This window comes from Natator depressus, chromosome 12, assembly GCF_965152275.1.
Source record: "Natator depressus isolate rNatDep1 chromosome 12, rNatDep2.hap1, whole genome shotgun sequence".
Classification (NCBI taxonomy): domain Eukaryota; kingdom Metazoa; phylum Chordata; order Testudines; family Cheloniidae; genus Natator; species Natator depressus.
In genome coordinates, this window is record NC_134245.1 from 80,519 (window position 1) to 92,000 (window position 11,482).

Sequence of the window (11,482 nt, forward strand, 5' to 3'; positions counted from 1 at the left end):
TTCCCCCACTCCTGGTGCCCCCTGTATGTTGCTGACCTCACAAGGCATGTCTGCAGTGACTCACACCTCCAGCCAGGTCTCACATTCAAAAATGAACCCCTTCCCGGGTAGCAAAGAGCTCAGCCAGCTGTCTGCCTGCCTGCCTGCCCTCACCAGGGTCTTCAGCCCCATCTCAGGGCCCTTTAAATCCAGCCCTTTGCTCAGGTTTCTAGAGGAGTCTTGTCCCCTGCCCAGGGCTCAGGCCACTTCATCACTGGGGGAACCCAGGCCCACTCACAGCTCCAGATTCCAGCCCAGGGATCTTGTCAACAGCAAGTGCCTACTGCTTCCTTTCATTAATTCCTGCTACATTCCCTGGGCCTCTCCCCACCTCTACCTCATAACGGTTTCAGTTCCTCTCACTCCCCAGTTTAGCTCGTGCAGCCTATCAAATGCCTTTTGGCCAGAGCTGAGCACCCTTCTTTGCTCCTCCACCCCCAGCAAGGAACTGAGCAGCTGAGGTCCTGCAGCTCCTTTTTATAGGAGGCTGCTGGGCTCTGACTGGCTGCTTCCATGAGGCTTCTCTAGGCAAGCCTAGAGGAGCCCCCTCTGCTGCTCCTTCCTGGGGCAGGGAGTAGGACTGCAGGGCCACCAGGAGGAGGCCACAAGGGGCCAGGTACACCCCATCACAAACAGGCCTCCAGATTTTGGATGCCAAAGTCCTGGGTTTGTTTGGGTGTCAAAGCCAAACTCCTGGGGTTTGATCTGATAGGCCCTAGAAACACTCTGGGGAGTGAGGGGAGACATTGGGGATCGGTGGAGGGAATGAGGGCAGAAGAGCAAGGATCACTATCACTCCACCCAGCAGAAATGGGGCTTGGGGTGAAGAGAACTGGGCTGTGTGAGAAGAGACAAAAGGCAGGAAAGCTACCAAGCATGTTATGAGAACCTGTCTAGACCAGAAAGTTGATTCACCTCACCCCACTGAGCCTTCTATAGAAACAGTCTTGTGTTTTAATGCTGGGCTGGGGGTCTGCTCTTCCCCAGGGTCCCCCTTCATGTAAGGGACACTCTTTGCTGTTTGATTCCTGAGCCTTTCGGGTGGAATGAGGTCACATTTTCAATTCTCTGCATCTACTAGGGCTAGAAACTTAACTTTATTTTTCTTAAATGAAAGCCAAAGTTCTCATCTAGCCATTGGACGCCAGGAGCTGGGCTCTTGGAAACCCCAAATACCATGAGACCCATGATAAAATCACGTGGTGGCAATACGGAGGCTGAGACTTTCAGAGCAGTCATGGGGATTTAGATCCATAATTACCTGAATTGAAGAAGTGCCTAGATGAGCAGTTCTCCGATGGATTTTTGCTCTGTCTGCCCATGCAGTCATAGCAATTTCACAGTGGCCACAGCGTGAGCAGTTACAATATTGCACTGACAGCATTGCAGCAGATTGATGAGGGCAGAGGCAGCACAGACCAGATGTCACTCATTGCATGACATTCGTACCCTGCTAGCAAGAAAAGCTACCTGGAGAGGAAATACGCAGGAGGAGCAAGCCTCCAATGCAGTTAATGGGCTGTCCTGGCCAGCTGTAGTCCCTGGGAGGGGAGCTAGGGTTGCAGATACCTTGTAGAGCTCCACTTCTTCTTCAGGCAAGCCCTGTTGGCTCCGTATTGCCCATGAGCTCATCCTACAGACCAATCCAATGGAGACAGCAAGAAAGGAGTAAAATGGGACCAAGGGCTACAGAATGGGGCAGCAGCAACAGGGACCAGAGCTACAGAATTCTGCAGTTTACAATATTTTATTTGGTTGCTTAAGTCTATAAAGGGAAAAATTGTAAATGACTGTCTAACAGTCCCCCCCTCCCCCAATAAAATCAATTAATGCATCTAACAGTGTTCAGGGAAGGTCCCATAATCCTGAGGAAATGCCAAATCCTGGGGCAGGTTGCTGGGCCTCTCCTCTGGCCCTGCCCTTCCAGCAGTAGAACTGCTGCATGTTTTCAAGTGTCACAGGAGCCTCTTACCCTGTGAGCAGCTTCTTTTGAGAGGGGTCCAAGGCATTAAACCAGCCAGGGATTTTAAGGCCACTAGGCCGTTATCATCCAGTCCCGTGATTCCCAAACACATTTTTGCTTTAGTTGAACTTATGGCCACAGCAAACTCAATGCAGCTGCTGCTGTGACAGTTAAATTGTCCTGTGAGGGCTGGGGGCAGGTGGGGGGTCAATGAGCAGAGGTGCGTTGGGGCTCCTGCTCTGATCAGGGGGCAGGCTCCAGTCTAGAGTTTCTGTTGAAGTATTTTTTAGAACAGCTTGTGAAGGGCTGCCCAGAGCTTCAGCTGGGTGCGCTTTGGTTGTCGACTGTAAGACCATTTCTTGAGATTTGATCCTGGGAACCACACGGATACATTTCAGGTCTTACGCTCAGCATCCCCCTGCTAACCTTTGTCGTTTCAATCTCACTTTCCTACTTGTAAATCCTTTTCTTGTCACTGAGGCCCCTAGGGTTGGCTGCAGGAGAAAGTGGCACTTGTGTAATTTCAATCAGTGTTTAAACGTGTGTTCTCTTCCTCCCAACACACTACTTTGCACCAGAGCCAACCTCGCCTCCAGGCTGCTTCCCCACCCCACCCAAACTCTCTGCTACCTCCCCTGGGGCAGATGCTTCTGCCTCCCTACCTCTCCTATATGTCCCCTCCTGTCAGCTTCTCAGTGGGGATGGCACAAGTCTCACACGCACCCCCAGTCCCCGCTACTGACCAAAGGAACCCCTGGCCCACACTTGCTACAACCTCCGCACCCCTTTACCCCCCTCCCTACGGACCCAGCTCCCTCCAGGTCCATCCTCCCCCAATGGCTGCAGTGCCCTCCCCACCACACTGCCCCCACCTGCCTTGCTCCAATCCCTACAGCCCCAGCCCCTTCCGGCTCCAATCACCTCAGCACAAACCTGCTCCCTGAGGTCCCCCCACAAGTTCCCCAGCAATGGCTGTGGAAGGTGGGGGGTCCCTCTTGGCAACCGCACACCCACAGCATCTCCCTAAGCAACAACCCCCTCAGACTCTCCAATGCCCCCCCCCCCCCGGCAAAACCTCCCTTGCAATGGCCATGGTGCTGTCCGGGCTCCCCTCCCCCACCATAGCCTTCAGTGTCCTCATTCCCAGCCCCTCCTCAAGGAGCCTGGTGCTGCTGTCCAGCCCCCTGCCAGTCACTATAGCCCTGGGGCACCTCACAGGAGCCACTGGATCCCGGACCTTGACCCCCCAGGACCTAGAAACTGGCTGGGGCACTCTGGGCCCCACTAGCTATGGAGTCCTCCCGCAAAGCCCACCAGACAATTCTGTGACCCCCCACACCACAGCCTCTGCATCCCACTTAGTCAGGCTCCCCGATCCCCCCACCGCAAATAGCCTCAGCCCCCCAACTGCTACCACATACTCCCCTTCACTGCAGCCCCCCCTTAACTGCCAGTCTCCCCTCCCCCAGTTCCTCCCTCATCACACACCCCTGGGGTGTCCCTTCAGCCCCATCCCCCAGAATTACACATGGAGCACACCCCTTCCCCCGTCCCCAAAGGCCAGGCCCGGCCTTCTGTTCACAGCCACCCCCCACTCCGTTCCGGCTCCCCCGTGTCGGAACCGGACCGTCGCCCCAGGTCCAGGGGGGAGGGCAGCCGGGAGAGGGCTGCCGCAGCCACTTCCGGTGCCTCGGACCCCGTCCCCCGTCCCTTTGATTTCTTCATGACAACATCTTATTAACGTTTCTTGGGAGTGTTTTCTGAGCCTAAAGATGTGAGTTTCTTCGTCTTGCAGGAGGATTGTTTTAAAAGCTGATCCTTTTTCTACTGTGAGTCTTTTCATCAGTGTGAGGGATGAATGCTTTCCAGATGGAGAGTCTGTTGGGGAGATGGTTGGTTGGTTGGGTTTGGGGGGTTTTTTGGTGAGGGGGGGCAGATTGGTAATATTTGAGGTCATACATATATCGATAACTGCATGAGTTACAGACTTCTCCTCCCCCCCCCCAGCCCACGTTCCATGGATCTTGCCTGAGCCCCCCCACCCCCCATCCTAGGGCAGAAGCCTGAAGCCCGAGCCCCACCGCACCTGGGAAGGTTGGAACTCCCACCGCTTGCCTGCTCCTACAGGGCTGATGACTCCGGAAGTGGGTAGGGACCAACCCCTGCAGGCAGCCCCCGGGGAAGAGCCATTGCTTTGCTGCCCCCGACTCCCCCTCAATTCCAGCACAGCCGGGCCGGCTCCAGGCACCAGCGTTCCAAGCAGGTGCTGCGGCGGCACTGGGAAAGGGGCATTCCGGGTGCTGTCAGGGCGGCCCTCGTCTTTCCGCGGCAGCGGTAATTCGGCCGCACCTTTCCTCTGCAGGCTGGTCACAATGGTAGTGGTGGGGTCACATAGGCAGTTGCCCTCAGTGACCACCAGAGGTCGCTGCAGCAATGAGAGGGGGGATACATGCCAGGCATTGCCGCACCTGGCCACCAGGAGTCACTGCTCCAACTAGAAGGCACCTACAGGGCACTCCCGTGCCTGGCCAGCAGGGGTCACTATCACAGTGCTGGGGGGGAGATACACATAGGGCACTATCCCACCTGGCCAGCAGGGGTCAGTGCCCCAACAGGAGTGATATTCACCATGCACTGCCTCACCTGGGCACCAGGGGGCCCTGCACCCTGACACGGACCCACACATATCCCTGGTGAGCAGGCGTGTGCCTGTGTGTTACTCAGCACTTTAAGGAATGAGGCAAAGGCTAATTTTATTTAAATTTCTGATGAAGAAAGCTCTGAGTTACAATCCTCACCTTGCTGAGCACCTGCCCATAGCCAGAGCAGTGTCCCCGCCTACAGCAGAGACCCCAGAACACAGAGACCCAAAGGGGAAGCAGCTTTTAGGGGAAGCAATGACAGACTCTGGGGAGGGGTTCTGGGGAAGCAGAGAAAGACCAACTAACTGCAGAGGGGAAAATCATAATCTATCAGGGAGAAAGAACTGACTCTGCGAGGACATCACACCAACTCCAGCCAGGCTGGGATACCAGCAATTCGGGGCTGGAGCAGCTCCAGCTAGAGGCTGGGCGGAGGCAGGGGACCTCAGTCTCTCTGCCGAGCAGGCTGCTTTGGGTGCAAGGAGGGACAAGGAGCCCCTCCAGCCAGGGTCTTGCTGCCCAAGGAGGGGGAGATCTGGGGCAGTCTTTGGAGGAGCTGGCTCAGCAGCCGTGAGCCCGCTGGCTTGTCCAGGCCTGAGCTCTTCAGCAGCACCCTGTGCACAGGTGTACGCACAGGATGGAGGCACCAGTGTAATGCTACAGGGCCTGACTCTGCTGAGTGCTGCCTGCAAGAGACGGGGCAGAGTCCAGGGCAGATGGGGGCAGGAGATGACAGGGCCAGCACCCATGAGCTGAACCCATCACACCTCTGGCCCGTGACGTCACCACCCGTCCCTGCAGCTCTCCACCTGTCCCACTGTCCATCCAACCCTCAAGCCCCCCATCCGCCCCCACTGTATGCAACATACAGCCCTTCACCCATCTGCCTCACACACTCATCTATCTCCTCATGCATCCTGCTGGCCCTCTGGGTGTCGGTGCAGTGCCCAGCACAAGGAGGTGTGGACAGGGCCTGATTAACCTTCTGTGAGCCCGGCACCAAACATATATGTGGGTCCCCTTGGGGAAATGGGGTATGGCAGAAACGGGGGTTGATCACCAGAGCCAGGGGCCGGCCAGGGGTAAGGCACGGGGGGGGGCGGGGGGAGGGTGACACAGCTCCGGTCTGCACAGCCCCACACAGGGGCACTGTTTGCAAACCCGCAGCCACCAGACACATACTGGCCCACCCAGCCCTCCGTTGCCAGCGTGCTCTGCCATACCACCCCCCTGCCCATTGCTCCCCACCCTCTTATGCCCAGCAACTCCCATGCCCAGTGCCCCCTCACCCAGAGATCTGGCCTACAGACCCCTATGCCCAGCACCCCTTTCACAGCCCCCCCCCCGCCGAACTGCCCAGCACCCCATATTCCTGAGGGAATTCAGCACAAAAAAATTAAAAATTCTGTGCACTATTTTAAAATTCTGCAAACGTTATCTGTCAATAAATGAATGTGGAAGCTCCGGCCTGGCAGTGGGGAGCAGAGGCCACTGGCTGCGTGGAGGTGGGAGATCACCCTGCAGCCTTCCCCCTCCGCTCCCAGGATAGGGACTCGGCTGTGAGGCTGCACCCGACCCTGACACACTGTAAGGGATAAACCTGCCCCAGAAACACTCTTGGCCACTGCCCCTCTGTGCCAGGTGTGGGCAGACAGGCTCAGCCTGGCAGGATCGAAGTGTGGAGGGGCTCAGTGTGAGGGGATCCGGGTGGGGTAAGAGGGTTCTGTGTGGAGCAGTCGGGGTGAAGTGGCTCACTGCGGGATCTGGATGCACAGGGGCTTGTTGGGGGGCTCCAGGTGCAGGCGCAGTGGGACTCTGCAGAGGGCTCCAAGTGAAGGTGGCTGGGGCTCAGCAGGAGGTGTGTAGGTGTGGGGAGCTCAGCGCAGGACGGGTCCGGGTGCAGGGGAGGTAGGGCTCATTGGAGTGCGGGTCCAAGTGCAGCAGGCTGGGGCTCTGTGGGGTGGGTGTCCGGGGGGCTTATCGGGGTGGTCCAGGTGCAGGGGAGGTGGGGGCTTGTCAGGATGAGGGTTTGATGGGCCTGCTTAATGGGGAGCCTCAGCTGCTGCCAAGGGGATACTGCATGCCGGGCCCCCGCTTCCCCCTGCCCCCGCTTCCTCTATCCCCTTCTCTTCCCCATCCCGTGCTCCTTCCCTATTGCCCCAGCCCTCCTCATCCCACCCCCTTCCTTCCCTACGGCTTAGTTCCCCCCCGCTCCCCCACCCCACCCTGCCCCAGCACACGCACTCACTGCTGTACAGAGAACAGGATGGCTCCTCCCAGCACGCAGACGGGGAGCCCGACAGGAACTAGGACCCAAAAGGCAGCGTCCACCTGCAAAGTCAGCAGAACTGAGAGCTGGGGTGTGTCAAGGTTCCTTCCCCACTCTGAACTCTAGGGTACAGATGTGGGGACCTGCATGAAAACCTCCTAAGCTTACTTTCACCAGCTTAGGTTAAAACTTCCCCAAGGTACAAATTAATTTTATCCTTTGACCCTGGATCTCCACTGCCACCACCAAACTCTAACTGGGTTTACTGGGAAACGTAGTTTGGACATGTCTTTCCCCCCAAAATCCTCCCAACCCTTGCACCCCACTTCCTGGGGAAGGTTTGGTAAAAATCCTCACCAATTTGCATAGGTGACCACAGACCCAAACCCTTGGATCTGAGAACAATGAAAAAGCATTCAGTTTTCTTACAAGAAGACTTTTAATAGAAATAAAGGAGTCACCTCTGTAAAATCAGGATGGTAGATACCTTACAGGGTAATTAGATTCAAATCATAGAGAATCCCTCTAGGCAAAACCTTAAGTTACAAAAAAGACACACAGACAGGAATAGTCATTCTATTCAGCACAGTTCTTTTCTCAGCCATTTAAAGAAATCAGAATCTAACACATACCTAGCTAGATTACTTACTAAAAGTTCTAAGACTCCATTCCTGTTCTATCCCCAGCAAAAGCATCACACAGACAGACACAGACCCTTTGTTTCTCTCCCTCCTCCCAGCTTTTGAAAGCATCTTGTCTCCTCATTGGTCATTTTGGTCAGGTGCCAGCGAGGTTACCTTTAGCTTCTTAACCCTTTACAGGTGAGAGGATTTTTCCTCTGGCCAGGAGGGATTTTAAAGGGGTTTACCCTTCCCTTTAGTTTTATGACAGGGTGGCACTCTTTCCAACAGAGCTCCTACAGCCAATCAATCAGCACTGAACAAATATCACAACACTAACACCTTCCAGGCCAGATTTTAGCAGAGAGCCTCTAAGCCTCACTGCAGGGAGCTTCCCCCCACCAGCCCTGAACAGAATATCGCTGCCAGCCTCCAGCTCAGGGTTGAGCCTTCGCTTCCTCCCATGCAGCTCTCAGAGAAAAAGCTCCTTCGGTTCCCCGAAGGGGAAAATCCACAAACAAACCTTCCCTTTGCTCTCAGACCTCTAGGGGCCCAGGACAGCCAGGTATCCATCCCAGCCCATGCAGGGGTAGGAGTTCCTGCTGCTCCCTGTTGACAAACACTGACCTTGCGCTGCCCTGCGGGGGCTGGGGGAGTTGCCCCATTTTCCACACGTACGTCCTGTTTCTGGGAAGGAAGAACTATGGCCCTAGTGTTAACTCCCTGCTGCACCGTACTCTGCACAATGCCAGAGCCTCACCGGGCCGGAGCCTCCTTTGTCAGCCACCTGCGAGAGGAGCAGGCTCGTTTCCACAAGACTTGGGGAGTTCGGAGAGACGGGGCAGAGGACGAAGTCTAGAGACACCAGTGGGAGCCCCATGCCCTGAGCTAAGAGAGCTAGTGCCCGATAAAAGAGCCTTCGCTGTAGAACTTCCACCACCCGCGGCGGAGAGGAGCCAGCAGTGGCGGGGGGGTGAGGAGGGAAGGGGGAAGAGAGGAGCCCCGGGCCTGGCCAGCTGAGAGGAGCGAGCAGTGGACAGGGGGAGGGGAGACGAGCCAGCGGGCAGTGGGACCTGAGGGCACATGGCAAGTGGAAGGGGCTGGGCCACGGCCTCTTCGAAGCATGGGCAGTGCCAGGTTAACAAGACCACCAGTGGCTCCATGGAGCCGGGCCCATGCTCAGAAGGGGCCGTGGCCTGCTCCGCATGCACTGCACCCTGAGACCCCACTGGTCCCCACCCCTGCCCACCATTTACTCCTCTCAGCCTGCTCCATGGCCGGCCAAGGACTCCTCTCCACCCCGTGGCCCCCCTGCCAGCTTCTTTCTGTCCCCTGGCAGGACGCCAGTGCACCTCCAGCTGCAGGCCTGTCGGGCCCCACCTGTCTCCCCGGAGCTGAGCTGCCTGGGACTGATGCAGAAGCCTGGCCAGGCTCGGATGGTTGGGGGAGGGCAGTGCGGGGGGAGGGGCTTGGCTGGGCCCCTCCAGGCAATGGGTCCTGATGGAGCCCGGCAGGGGCAGGCCCTGGACTGGCTGATTGCACCACTTCCAAGGGGCCAGAGCGATTCCCCGCCCCAGGTCCAGCTCTGGCGGTTCAGCCCGGCTGACACAGTCACCTCCCAGCAGGGCCAGTGAGTGGGGCCAGGAGGCAGGGCTTGGGGGAGTGGGTCACTAGAGGGCCTGGAGCCGGGGGATGCTGGGCTGTGAGGGGGCAGGGAACGTGTGTGCTGGGGCACTAGGGAGTGGGGGTTCTGTTGGGGGTGCTGGACAGTTGTGGTGTTGTGCTGGGCGCTGTGCATATTTCGCAGGGTCTGGGGAGGGGGCACGCTGGGCATAGCGGGTCTGGGGGGGCTTTGGCCATAGGGAATTGGAGGGGGGATGTTCAAGTGTTGGGCAGGGGGGCTGTGTGACACAGTATGGGCCCACCCCCGAGGAGAAGGGGCACGCTGGCAGCACAGGGCTGGGTGGGCCATTGTGCATCTGGCAACTGCTGGTTCGTAAATAGTGCCCTCGTTCTGGGTGGAGCGGGGCTGCCCCGCCATGCCATATTGCCCCTGACTGACCCCTCGCTCTGAGGACAGACCCCCCCCCCGCGCCATGCTCCATTGCCCCCATGGGGCACCCACAAATACGTTGGCACCGGGCCCACCAAAGGTTAATCAGAAACCCAGCACTGGGCGTGGACCCTGAGCGAGGCTTTTGGGTGATGTAGTAATGGAACTAGAGAGTGATTAGGGGGGTTCTTGGCATCTCTAATCCCAGCCCCACTTCTCCTGTGCCCAAAGTCGCCCAAAGAGAGCGAGCCACCCCTCTCCGTCTCAGACCCCAGAGCCCAAAAGGCATGACTGGCCACTCACGCTGTGACCCAGTTACACCAATGAAGTCTCCCCAGACTCTCTAAGAAGATAGGGAGTGGGAGGAGCAACCCCCATAGCCTGGCAGGCAGTACACGTCCTTCCCAGTAGGGCAGAGACCATGGCCATAGGCAGACAGACCCAGCCGAGCCCAGAGGAAACTGGGAGGGGGGGAGCAGAGGAAGAGGATGCAGGCAACTGAACATAACAAGTGTCCATGAAAGGAGAGAGAGAGTTTGAGTGTGAGTTGGCCAACACAGTAGAGAAGACAGAGAGAGAGAGAGAGAGAAACCTATGAGGAAGGAAAGAAACTCAGAACAGGGAGTCACTCTCAGGGATCCAACCTTCTCCTGGGGAGCACACCCCACTCCTGGCCAGAGAGATGATCAGCCCCCGCAAATGGCAACATCATCTCCCTTGAAGCCACAGCTACGCAGGAAACCCACACCAGCTAATGGGAAGTCCCTGCTTGGAGCCAGGGGGGCTGTGACCAGAGCCCTCCCCTAACCAGACACTTACCTCACTGACAGCGACAGCTGCTCCACTCCCAGCTGAACAGGTCTTGCCTGGCATCAACAGTGCTTGCGCTCTTGCTCGCTTTCCATCTCTCCACCAGGACGGACTCTGTCCCCACCCCCCTCACTCTCCAACATACACACACACACTTACACACTTCTTTTCCCTTGGTGCCAAACACAACGCAAGAAGGAAAAACAAAAGTTATCGTCACACTCTGCCATGATGGCGAGGCTCTGCTTCTTGCATCTCCCACACCCCAGGGCTCTACCCTGAACCCCCTTCCCATGATGTTCTCGGAGCTACAATTAGAAGCACCCCAGTGCACCTGCACCCAAAATCGTCACTCTGCACAGGAGACTCTTGTCCCTTCCACTGGTCTTAACCCCGCAGAGCCCCGGGCCCAGCTAGGATGCACCTTATTATTCTTGAGTACTGGGGCGCTCGTCCTCTCCTTCCTATCCCTCTTGGACTCCATCTGTGAGAGAGGACAGGGTAGTGTTACAGACACAGACACCCTCCCCCAGCTCTCTTTGCGCCCTGGGCTCACACCTGGTTGTCTCCCCAACCCTTGGTGTTGTCCAGCATGTCTCCCTCCACAGAATTCACCTGGCCTCGTCTTAGATGCCATCTTCATATCGCTGTTCTCCTTCCCAGAGCTCCTGCTCTGCTCCTCAGACCCGTCTGTCCTCAGCTCTGCAGGCAGAGGGGAAGGGGCACCGTGGGATCACACACGCCCCATTCCAGACACCCCGTCGCATCCACAGGGCTCCCAAACGGTGTCACCTTCGGCCAAAAACCACACCCCACCCTGAGGGAGCAAAGAGTCTTTGTGAGCCCAGCACACACCAGACAGGAAAAGATTCACACCCACACCCAGCCCAGCCACATTGGGAGCTTGCCCCCCCGTTCCCGGCCACAGGGCCACGGGGCTCATGGATGGGGAAGTTTGGTGGGCTGTGGGGGCCCCTGAAGGACTAGCTCAGCGTGTGAATGAGTGACCAGGATATATGTGGGGGGCGGACTGTGGGGTTGAGGTGTCCAGGGGGACCCAAGGGAAGGGAATAGGGGGATTCGAGG

At 57.4% G+C, this 11,482-nt stretch overlaps 1 long non-coding RNA gene across 1 annotated transcript; it reads right to left on the reverse strand.

Moving 5' to 3' along the window:
• Window positions 1–2,185: 2,185 nt before the first annotated feature.
• LOC141996377 (uncharacterized) lies at window positions 2,186–11,432 on the reverse strand. The gene is made up of 4 exons (XR_012641537.1): window positions 11,012–11,432; window positions 10,406–10,880; window positions 6,893–6,975; window positions 2,186–2,496 (listed from the first exon to the last, which is right to left on the reverse strand). It is a non-coding gene; the product is annotated as an uncharacterized LOC141996377 (long non-coding RNA).
• Window positions 11,433–11,482: the final 50 nt, after the last annotated feature.